Source organism: Thunnus albacares, chromosome 1 (assembly GCF_914725855.1).
Source record: "Thunnus albacares chromosome 1, fThuAlb1.1, whole genome shotgun sequence".
Taxonomy (NCBI): Eukaryota; Metazoa; Chordata; class Actinopteri; order Scombriformes; family Scombridae; genus Thunnus; species Thunnus albacares.
This window is the reverse complement of record NC_058106.1, coordinates 888,482-900,658: the sequence shown is the minus strand read 5'-3', so window position 1 is coordinate 900,658 and position 12,177 is coordinate 888,482. Positions and strand designations below refer to the sequence as shown.

Genomic DNA, 12,177 nt, shown 5'->3' with positions numbered 1-12,177 from the left:
GAGTATGAGGAGCAGGTGTCAGACGCAGCAGCAGGGCCGTCAGGTATTGACATCGGAGGTTGGTTGACAGGAGAAGAGAGACACACCCCCACACCCACACACACACAAACACACGCAAGGAAAATATTTTTTGTATAGATGGATAACTAATTGTTTTTGTTTTTCCGATCTACCATAAGGCTAGAAATTATCATGGCTCGAACTGTATTATGTATCAATATGGTTGTATTTGTAAAATGCTTCATGTGCTGTAATTGACACTGAAAGCTAGAATGGTTAGACAATCATATATCTGCAAAACAAAAACCAAGATATTCTTATTACATTCACTACAGATAAGCCAGATCCTCTGAAGCCAGTGAGGCAGAGTCAAGTGTTGCTGCAGTTTCTGCTGCTGCAGCTTCTGCTGCAACACCACCCACAGGTATGTACTTCAGAAAAGTCGGATTGCATTTTTTTTTATGGTATAAGTATAATTTCTGCATGAGTGATATGTTTTTCACTACTGTATTCATTTCATGTTTGAGTCATGTGTTTTTGTCTGTTGCTTTATCTCAGTAAACTATTGCATTGATGGAAATATGGTGTTTTGATTTCACACAGTGACCAGGAGGACCCGGAAGAGGACCAGGGGGAGTGACAGGGAGAGGGAAATAGAAGCATTCCTCCTGGAGGCTTTGAAAAGGCCGGCTCCACCTGCTCCACCTCCCCCCTCAGAGGACGAGCTTTTCCTCAAAAGCCTGGTTCATTCCCTGCAAAGACTGTCGCCTCAGCAGAAGGAATTTGTTAAATTTCAGATACACAAACTAATTTATGAGCCCAGCTCCGTAGTTCTCAATTTGGAACCAGCAGAATAGGTTATCAGGGCGACAGTCTTTGCAGTGAACAAACCAGGCCTTACATCATTATTTGTTTTTATTTTTTATTTTTTTAATTTTCTCATACACACACACACACACACATACACACACTCCTGGCCTCCTCTGAGTCTGTCCCTGCCTGTTGCCACTGTTTGTCATCCATCCATGTTCAGGGGCTCCATGCTGATGTTTTCTATTTTTCATATTTTTAAAATAGTATTTTGTGTGTCCTTTTTTTGAGGCACTTTGTTGAGAACCATGAATGGTAGTGTTCTTTTTAAAAAAACAACAAAAAAATCAAAAAATGAAAGCACTTTATTTCCGTGATTTACTTCATGTTCTTTATTTACAAAAATATGGTTGACACACAAAGGAAACAACCTTATGTGCATTTCCTATGCTGTAAAATAGATATTTTGTTCATATCAAAAGTTCAGGTCAATATCAGGTTTATATGATAATTTATCTGCAGTGTACAAATGGTTTATGTTTGGTTAGCTGCTAATTGTGTTCATACTCCCAGTCTCAATATCTTCACTGGATATACTTAAAGACAGCTTATCACAGTGATGTCTTTTTTTTTTTAAATGTTATTGTGTTGTGTTGTAATGCAGTGCAGACATGCTAAATTAAAGCTGTATTATCAATCAATCAATCAATTTTTATTTATATAGCGCCATATCACAACAGAAGTCATCTCAAGGCACTTTTCACATAGAGCAGGTCAAGACCATACTCTTTAATTTACAGAGACCCAACAATTCCCCCATGAGCAAGCACTTGGCAACAGCGGTAAGGAAAAACTCCCCTTTAACGGGTAGAAACCTCAAGCAGACCCCGGCTCTTGGTGGGCGGCCATCTGCTTTGACCGGTTGGGTTGAGAGAGAGAAAGAGAGAGGGAAAGGGGGAGGGGGGACAGAAGAAAACAATCACAACAACTTACCTCACAATAATAATATATCATGGATAAAAATAAAAGCAGACACATTGTTCTCTATGAGTATAAATTAATGGCCTAGCATGCACAAATGTGGGCATATATTTATTTTGGTGTTGATAGGCAATATAGTAATATTGCATGAATTTTGCTCAATAGTAATGTGTGGGTGACTCTTAAAAGAGCCGTTTTGGGTGTGCTTGTGCACTACACAATCTCTTGCCATTGGACACTTCCCTCTGTAGAGAAGTAGGATGTGAAGACCTCCCTAACCCTGATGGCCTCTCTTGCTGAGTTGTTTGCAGCAAGTCTTCCCAGACCAGGCAGTGGCTCCACCTCACCAACCAGGATGCTCCCCCTTTCTGCATTCATCCAGGTTGTCCACCGCAGGAAGTTATGGAGCACACAGGTAGGCTTCACACACTTCTCTGCAACTTCTGGGTGGACCTCGGGGGCACGCCTGTACATCCTCCACTGCGATGAAAGGATCCCAAAGGCGTTCTCCACTACCAGCTCGGGACAGACGGTAATTGAATATCCGTTGCTCTTGTGGAAGGACACGCCCAGGGAATGGCCTCATGAGGTTCTTCCGGAGTGGAAAGGCCTCATCAGCAACAAAGACGTGTGGCTGGGGTCCTCGGTTGGTCAGCTCCAGATAGTGGCAAGTCAGCAGGCAGCAGGGGGGTGCCAGATCGAAGTGTCTGACCAAAGGCTGAGTTGGCCAGAATCCCGCTGTCACTCGTTCTTCCATAGCCCCCAACATCAATCGCCCGAAAGCAATATTGTCAGGAGAACTAGAGAGAATGTTCCCTTGTAGTTGAAGTTCTGGGATCCTGAATTAGCAGGGGCTTTCAGAACGACGTGTTTGCCATCCAGTGCTCCACAGCAGAGAGGAAAATTCCACCGCTCCTCAAACCTTTCTGCAATTGACCTCCATTCCTCTGTGGTGGGTACAGCCATGAACTCCTCCACGATGCAGTCCCAGGTAGCAGTGACAACATCTGGGACGATCTTGGAGACAGTGGAGACCCCAACACGAAAGCTGTTCGCGATGGTCCTGAATGAGTCCCCACTGGCTAGGTATCTGCAACATAGAAAACATTTAATTTAGGTTAGTAGTTGTGCAATTTTATTGATATGGCTGCACAGGTGTTTTTTAAATGCTCACTGAGTGTTTATACTGATGGTGGGAAATTATCTTTTTAAAATGCGAACATCTACCAACCACTATGTTCAAAGTCACCTGCCACTAAATAATTATTTTGTGTCTGAATTTATAAGCCACTAATATTTTACCAGCATTTGGCTGGTGCTAATTTCCCACCCTGTTTATATTATTTTATTGTGGTGGATAAAAGAATAACAAATTTTCCTTTGAAAAACACAAAAAGCAGATAAAGAGATTAAGGAAATAAAGCTATTAACTTTAAATCTATTAACATAAATCATAAATTGTACAACAACCACAATGAAAAATACAATATAATATGAAATTATAAATTTAATTTGGAGTCATACTGCTTTCGTAAACCAGATAATTCAGCCGATGTGTGACTTGTTAGATACAGTGAATATTTGTTGATTTTGACAGACCAAAAACTGCAACTCACCGGAGACAGATGGACAGGCACAGCTGAGACGGAGCGCCTGTAGTTAGTATCCAGCCATAATATCCTGGCACCGATCCTCGCCAACAGGTCATCAGACTGGGCCCTGGTCAGCCTGAAGTACCGCTGGAAACGGCCATTGTCCAGGCACAGGTCCTGGAGAAGGCGGTGAAATTCACCCAGCTGTGTGCGCCTCTGGATAATGTCATGGATCCAGACACGGTGGCGTTTGGGTTTCCGCTCTATCTTGGACTTCCACAACAGGTACAAGGCAGCAATGGTTGTAACTTCAGTCATGGTTGATGATAGAAAGAAATGGCAGAAATAAATTCTCCTTTTTTCTGGTGAATATTAGCGAGGGAAAAAAAGTCGCACGAGTGACGTGAATAAGACAAATGATCCTGCAGCCAAACTCGTGCGAGTAAAGCGAGGCGAAAATTTGCTTCGCGTTTGGTGTGAACACAACATAAGCCTTAATAAAATGTAAACGGGTGAGTTTTTGTACCAGGCTGTAAGCATGTTTATTTCTGCTGTAAAGCTCAATGTTTTAATCACAGACTGTAAAAAATATGGAAGTAGTCACCGTGACCCATTGGTTTGTGAACTGTCGTTTTGAAGCCTCGAGTGTAGCGATTTGACCATCGCCATCTTGGATTTGGCTGTTGCCATGTTTGATTTTTGGAGCCAGAAGTGACCATATTTGGACGAGAGGGTTGTGCTGACCATAGTGCCAGCTGCTAGCTCTGTTAGCATGGTGCATTTACAATCTAACAGTGATCATGCTAATGCTAATTTTCGCTAGCGAAAAACAGGCCTAAAACTGTTAAAACAAAATGTACTCACTGGAAAAACTGATCATCTGACTCATTAATGGTTCTTTTATTAAAACCAAACACTGAACAAGACTTTTTTTGGGCGATCACAATGTTCAATTAACTTTAGTGAACTGAAAAGACACAGTGAAATAGCAGCAGCAAAGCCTATGGTTACGATACGTAAAAACCGTTGTCGGTGGTAGCGCCTTGTCAATCACAACGTAGCCATGCCCTAAAGCGTACCCTGCTTTATCGTCAAATTTAAATTAAATGGGACCATAATTTACAAAATGAACATCATGCTGTATTGAAGAAGATTTGAAACTACCAATTGAGATCATAAACTCATTAGGAAACAGTTTACTGAGGTAATAAATGAAGAGAGAAGTAGGGTCATTTTGTCATAGACTTCCATACAATTGGACATCTTTTTGCAGCCAGTGGAGTCGCCCCCTGATGGCCATTAGATAGACTGCAGGTTTGTGGCACTTCCGCATTGGCTTCACTTTTCAGCCCCAGAGGCTGCCACTTGGTTTTAATATGGGGTCTATGAGGATTGACTTGCTTTTGGAGCCAGCCTCAAGTGGCCATGCAAGGAACTGCAGTTTTTGGCACTTCTGCATTGGCTTCATTCTTTAGCCCTAGAGGTTGCTTGGTCAATACTCATCTAGCAAAAAATGTCTCATAAACATGAACATATCTTCTGTGTTACACTTCAAGACTAGAAATGTAATTTATATCTCATCCACACAGAATAAAAAGTTATCTGCCTTATTTATAGTTGGAGCAAAGTGCTTGTATTGACACAAATCTGTTCTGGTTAGAGAGGCCAAATTATGATGTATGCCTATTTTATTCATCTCATAAGTTTATAAGATGTTATGAAATAATATATAGTGGAATGTATATGAGCCTTATGTTTATATTGTTATGAAGAGTCATTTAAAAAACTTGATGTAATATTTAAAAGGGAAATTTCTTGTTAAGGGGACAAATATTTTTGTTTGGGAGCAGGATTTGTCCCATGGGCCAATATTTGCCTGCCTCTGCTGTAGGGGTTGGAATTGTATTGTTTTGAAATGTTACTCAACAAGAGGTAGGCCTAGGTGGTAGAATAAACTTGGCTTTACTCATGTAAAAACTGACCCAACAAAATTTGACTCCCCATCTCTACACTGAAAAAAATGTTACTTTGAATCAACTTTTAAAAATCACTCTAATTTGTTGCGTCTAAATTTATTAGTTCTCGTCAATTTATATTTATGATTTGGTTCAAACCTTACATTTTGATTTAGTATCAATCAAAATATTTCTTTTACCAAAGACAAAAATGTACATTCACACAAAGTAAAAACATTATTTATTATAAAGACCATAAACCTTTTTTTTTTTTTTCACTTTGTTACAACCTAAGTTTTTCATTTTGGTAAAACCTAATATTTACAAGTTCATCTAAGTACAGATTTTACTTCTGAATAAACTAATTAAAACACTCTAATTTTGTTACAGGCAATTTTATGAACTTTTCTCAAGTAAAATGTCTGATTCAGTACAAACTATAATTTTTAATTGTACCTTAATCAATATATTTTCTTTAGTCACAAGCAAAAATGTTACAAAATACAATAAAATGTTTTGCTTTTTTACAACTTAAATTTTACCATTACTGTTTGTACATCTCTCCTACACTGTAAAAACTGTTACTTAGATCTAACTCAAAAAAAAATGAGGCAACATTTTCCAAGCATTTTTTTTGCTAATTTAGTAAACTTCGTGTCTTTTTAAGTTGAGAAAACTCAGTAATAAAATTTTAGCATAAAATAAAATTTTCAAGTGGTCTTCAAAAAAACAAAACAGTTCCACCATTGTAAGAATAGACATTGGTACAATAGCATTTTAACTACATCCAACTTCATTAAATTAAGTGCCATTAAAAAAAAAATTACTTTCATTTTACTTTTTAAAAAATATTTACAAATGCTTCCTCTCTGATATCAAAGCACAATCTACTTAAAATAATTAGCTATCATTGACATACATTTATCAAAGACAAGAGTGGTATTGTTTTACAACATTTATTGAGCTGCCAATGCAACCACATGGCCCACATAATCCTATTCATCAAGGTCATGAAAAACGAATAACATTATTGCACAGAAACAACTGTCCAGGTTAGGCACTTGTTTTGAGCCCAGTCAACAAAAAGTCCTTTAAAGGCTTTCAATGTTTTGAAAGAAAAGTGGAAATTCATATACATCATTCTGTAGAGATCACACTAATCAGGCTCAGAATAACACGTGGCATTCTCAAACTGGAGAAGATATTTCACTGTGCAGGCCAGACATTTGTTTTGGGCCCAGTTCCACAAAAAGGCCTTGAAAGGCCAACAATGTGTTGAAGGAAACTGGAGATTCAAGTACATCAATCTGAAGAATCACACTTAGACTCAGAAAAATATAACATTATTGAACAACAACAATAAAACAGTCAGTATGGCATGTGAGGTCAACAATCACATTTGACTGTCTATGCTAGAAGCTTGCTTTTGAGGCTCATGAACCTGGGGGATGATTTTGGGCAGTTTTGAGTGTCAAGTCCAACAAACAGTCTTTGAAAGACCTAAAAGGTTTTGTGAAGTCTCGCTGGGTACTGAAGATACATCCTCTGGCCAGATTGTCGAGAGATTTCAGCACAGGGATTCCCTTGATTATAATTCCCACTGCATCTGGCTCATGGCAAACGTAGATCCTCACACTGTGTGTTTTCAGGTCGTCATGTGCACTGGTCTCTGCTATTCCTGGTGCAACAAACAAGAACAGACATTAAGAAATTGTTTCATACAAGTAAAGAGAAGTTATGAGTTTTGAATCAGATGCTGATAGATAAAGAGCTCTAGATGGATAACAGTGTTTCCTGCGGCACTTTATATTTAAGGCGGCTGGTTTGACAACAAACGCCTCCCGCCTTAACTATGTAAAAATTTAACAAAAGAATCCTTTTTTTAATAGTAACATCAGTGCTACTAGATGTCTTGCATATTTCTCAACAGTTTGACACAAAAACATGTACTGCATTAACCTCTAAAACCTTTACATCAATCTGATTTATATAACCGCTTACCTAATGTGTGGTCATGGACACACAGAACTTAGTTGGGGAGGCTGAATTGGTCCTTTGCGTTGATCTGAATGTCTCCTGAAGAAGCAACACAAATGAAAGAACTCAAGATGACCATATGAAATTTTCCTCCAAAAATGTACACTTTGCAAAAATTCATCCCAGTCACAATCATTAAAATGATAGTTATTATTATCATTACTTATTTGACGTAACATATCAGGAACTCATACCTGATCAGTGTATAGCCTGCATCAGACAGCACTCAGCACTGTAGAAGCAGAGCGGGAACACAGAAGAAAAGCGATGCACTGTGGAGCATGGGGACAGAAACAGCAAAAAACAAAAAAATATTTTATCCACCTAACATCAGCAGGTGTGTGTGTGTGTGTGTATGAGAGAGAGTGAGCGGGATAGAGCAGAGCTGAATGTGTGTGTAAGACGCTACGATTATGTGCCGGGCTGAGCCCCGGAGAGCCCCTAACCCCTGTGTGTAACAACAGACTACAATTAATAGGATATTGCAGCTCAAATCACACCCATGAATAAACAAACAACCCTTAACATGTGCAACTCAACGTACACAAGCATACATACATCGCTAATACCAACTGAACATCACAGCAATCTCAGTCAAAGTCACATAAAAGAGCTAAGTAACTAGCGGCTAATCGTTAGCATGCTAATCGCTAACTTGCTAGCTCACATCTAAAACAAAAACAGAATAAGTCTGACATACTTAGTCTATTGCACTTACATATTAAGGATGTACACAGTCCAGCACACAACACAGGCCACACAGAAGCCATATTTGACTAAAAATCAGCATTTTGACGGTAAGTTACCTGTTTGAACTTAGTGCGCATTTTGAAACACCTTATGGCACTGCAAAGAGGAAAACGCACACTTAGGTATTACATAGAGCAATACAATCACGGGTGAAAACATTTAACTTTATGCAAGAAAATGATCACTTACAAGTTGTGTAGTTTGTCGATGAAAAAGCCAGGCAGGTACTCTTGCAGCCTTGTGGGAGAACAAGTTCAGACTGGTTCCAATTGGAAGAGTCCTGAGGATTTACTTATTCAGTAAGTCCTTAAACTAAGTTTTGTGAAATCAGTTTATTGTAAAGTACCAGGAAATCAAATTTATGATAGAAAATTATAAGTAATTAAAACATTCACACTTTTTGCTTTTCTGTAACTTCAGTAGTCAGTAAAAGAAGACAAAATCAATTTATTGTAAAAAAAAATATATACATTTTATAATTAAGTCACATGGACATTGCCACTGAAGGGCTTTTTACAGTGTATAAAACTTGATGTGTAATCTAATACAGCGATTCTCAACTGGTGGGTCGCGACCCAAAAGTGGGTCGCGGACACGTTCTGGGCGGGTCAGGGACAGCTTGTAAAAAATAAATGAATTGAAAAAAAATAAAAATAATTAATGCTCATCTGATTTTGTACTCGTCTTTTATCTTGAAAAAAAAGAGACAGAAAGGCACGCGTCAGACGCGCGCAGCATTCTCGTTGCCATGGTAACCACCATTCGTTTGCCGGTAACCCTTCTCTTTAAATTTGTGATGCTCGGAGGCAAGATGGTGAAACGCAAGAAGACAGACTTTGAAACTCTGATCAAAAGTAAAGTACATGCCCAACTGTCTCACTGACTTCCACAAAAGACAGGTTGGGTGAAAGCATCTTGTTTTGTAGCCTTATTTATTTTATGCAGTTTTGATATTTAAATGTATTGTAGTAACTTTTTTTACATGCAGTTGGCATGGTCCTCCTCAGTTTCTTACAAATGTACTCTGAATGCAGAGATATGCAGAGAAGTGAAATATCTAATTTTGTGGCCTTATTTATTTTGTGCAGTTTTGATATTTAATTTTATTGCAGTAACTTTTATACATGTAGTTGTCATGTTCCTGCTCAGTTTCTTATAAAAATTGCTCTTACATTTGCTTTGCATGCATATGTATAAATATTTAAATGTGTTTTTCAAGGTTATTTTTCAAAAATAAATTTGTCTGGTTTGTATTCTATAAAAGTGGGTCGCGACTTAATGACCGTGGGAAAATGTGGGTCCCAGGCTGAGACCAGTTTAGAACCCCTGATCTAATAGCCATTAAGTGTAAAAACAGAGTTTCTAACAGCTATCCATTGATAAAATTTGAACCATTACAAATGCAGACCAAGAGACAAAAAAAAAGAGGAAAAAATACAGTTCAATCACTGGGGGTACAATCTACGAACAAACACTGGTCTTTTGGGCATAAGTCAGTTTAAGAACAAACATTAGAATTACTAGTACAACTGAACTGCTGGTCATTGTGAATTCAGCATTATTCACATTTTCAGTGTTAATATCAGTGCCATAATATTCATACCACAGACCGAACTCCGTTAACAGAGAAAAATCAGAAGGCCAGTTTTGAATTAAAGTCTGTTTCACTCATTTACATTTAACAATGACCCCTTCCATTATCCTGGAATGTATTTGAATATGAGCTATAAAACAGAACAAAAAAACATGCTGTATCTAAATGTCTTTCTTTGATCAATCCAGTATTTAGAGCTGGACACTCAGACTGCACACTCTGCGTCTCATTTTCTTTGATGCCATCTCCATGAATATTTTCTGCAGTCCATCAAAAGTGTATCTGAGTTCACTTGGATAGCTCAGGTTTAGAGCATAGTTGACACCATATAACATGGCACATGCGTGTGCGACCAATTGCAGCTCATTAAGGACTTCCACATCATCAATAACAATCCCAATGTCATGTGGTGGCTGGAGAGGATCCTCCTCCTCCCTGATGACAAACACTGCCATTGTACACCTTTGAAGCTCAGTTTAAGCATCATCCTGCTGAACAACCTGATAAAAGACAAGACATTTATTTGAAAGTTATTATGATGAAACCAATGTCTGATGTACCAATATAAAAAATTATCTACGCAAACAATTCTCACAATCAAATCTCAGCAAGTCAACAGCATATGCCACATAGAAGTGGTATACATCATCTGAAAGCCAGGAACCTTGAGATTAATTTGAGATGCAGCTCTGCACTGTGTGTCAAGTTTTTCTAGTTGTAAATCTGTAATAAACATTGTGTTTTGGTTAGGTGCCTATTCAAATTTTGAAAGTTTAGAGTGTATAAGGGCTTAGAACATTATGATTGAAGTATGTGTCGGCCATTCACATGATCAGTGATGTCTTAAGTTGTTGCAGCAATTTTTAGGTTGATACCATTTGTTACACAGATTTGGTGGAAAATTTAACCAGTTTTGACCAATCGAGAATTGTTGTTGGAGCTACAGGAATTGTAATTTGCAAATGCTTTGAGCAAACCAGTTAAAAGGCCTGTCTAACTCAGAAGATAACCGTAGCACATCTTTCAACGTAATCTAACTCCACAATCAAATGTATTGACAAAATGAACACAAAATGAACTTGCTTCTATTTACATTGTTACTATTTATATGATATAAGGCAAATTTTGATGTATTGAGCAAGAACAGACCTGATCAAGAACTTTCAGTATATTCCGGGTCTTGTCTCTGACAACTCCTCCCTTGTTTCTGATGATTTCAATCAGCTTGCCGTGGTGCTTGTCCAAGGAAGCCAGGAATCATGGTTGAAGTGGAACAGTTGTTTAATCTCATGCATTCAGCATTGATCTTTAAAAAACAAAATAGCGCATGCATATGTTATTGTAACATTTTACAACTGTGTAGTGAGCCAAAACATGCATTTTGAATTGGTTTGGCCCAATTTTTTAGCAGTTTTCTCACAACTGCTGATAGTATTTATTTTACAGGCCACCACTGACCTATTGCCATTTATTAAAAAAAGTTACCTCATCCATTGTGAACAATGCAGGCTACCTCTGTTTCAACTGTGGATGAGAGACAGGGCAGGCAAATGCATCACCACTATCAAATTCTGTTTTGTTTGCGAAAGTTTTAATACTTTCTTTCGTTTTTACTCCAAAGGTTTATGTCACTTACAGCAGTGTGCATTTCAGCCGTCAATTTGATAAAATGTGTCCAAGGAGTTTCACTTTCTTCACCTCACTTAGCTCCACTGCCAGCTCTGTTTTGTCTGTGTGTAGTGGGGAGCCCAGTCCGCCCTGGGTACAAACATGTCCAGACACAGAGCAGGACAGCCCCTCTCTTGGTTTGTTCAAGCACTATAAAAAACGAGCCTCATCATACTATCACTGTATTTCCTTACGTGCCAACAAAATAACATTAGCAACAATATTAACTTTGCTCGTGTCAAACAACAGCAATGAAAGCATTGCCATATGCAGGAGCAACTGATGCAACCTTGTTTAGCTAGCGTTAGCGTTAGCTAGCGTTAGCTAGCACTAGTGCACAAAATACAAAGACAGTCTGTTAAAGTCTGTAATGTAGTTGTCCACCCTGCTACTAACCATAAATGTGCATGGAAAACGCACTTTCCCTTAAAACAACACAATTTCAAATTCTTACCTTGTTTAAAAGAATTTTCTTGTACAACAGACAGTCTTGACTTTCGATGCGAGGTAATCAATCAATCAATCAATTTTTATTTATATATAGCGCCATATCACAACAGAAGTCATCTCAAGGCACTTTTCACATAGAGCAGGTCAAGACCGTACTCTTTAATTTACAGAGACCCAACAATTCCCACATGAGCAAGCACTTGGCGACAGCGGTAAGGAAAAACTCCCCTTTAATGGGTAGAAACCTCAAGCAGACCCCGGCTCTTGGTGGGCGGCCATCTGCTTTGACCGGTTGGGTTGAGAGAGAGAAAGAGAGAGGGAAAGGGGGAGGGGGGACAGG

General features: G+C 38.6%; 2 long non-coding RNA genes across 4 annotated transcripts; one reads left to right on the top strand and one right to left on the bottom strand.

The window, feature by feature from the left end:
- Positions 1-344: 344 nt before the first annotated feature.
- LOC122988561 lies at positions 345-1,511 on the top strand. The gene is made up of 2 exons (XR_006404835.1): positions 345-424; positions 604-1,511. It is a non-coding gene; the product is annotated as an uncharacterized LOC122988561 (long non-coding RNA).
- Positions 1,512-6,278: 4,767 nt separating this feature from the next.
- LOC122966991 lies at positions 6,279-11,929 on the bottom strand. 3 transcript variants are annotated; one of them, XR_006398559.1, is made up of 7 exons: positions 11,356-11,929; positions 11,205-11,243; positions 10,869-11,025; positions 8,094-10,219; positions 7,570-7,647; positions 7,340-7,414; positions 6,279-7,016 (listed from the first exon to the last, which is right to left on the bottom strand). It is a non-coding gene; the product is annotated as an uncharacterized LOC122966991 (long non-coding RNA). The 3 variants fall into 3 exon arrangements; XR_006398663.1 differs by having other exon boundaries at positions 8,315-10,219; XR_006398599.1 differs by lacking the exon at positions 11,205-11,243 and having other exon boundaries at positions 8,315-10,219.
- Between the last annotated feature and the right edge of the window lie 248 nt (positions 11,930-12,177).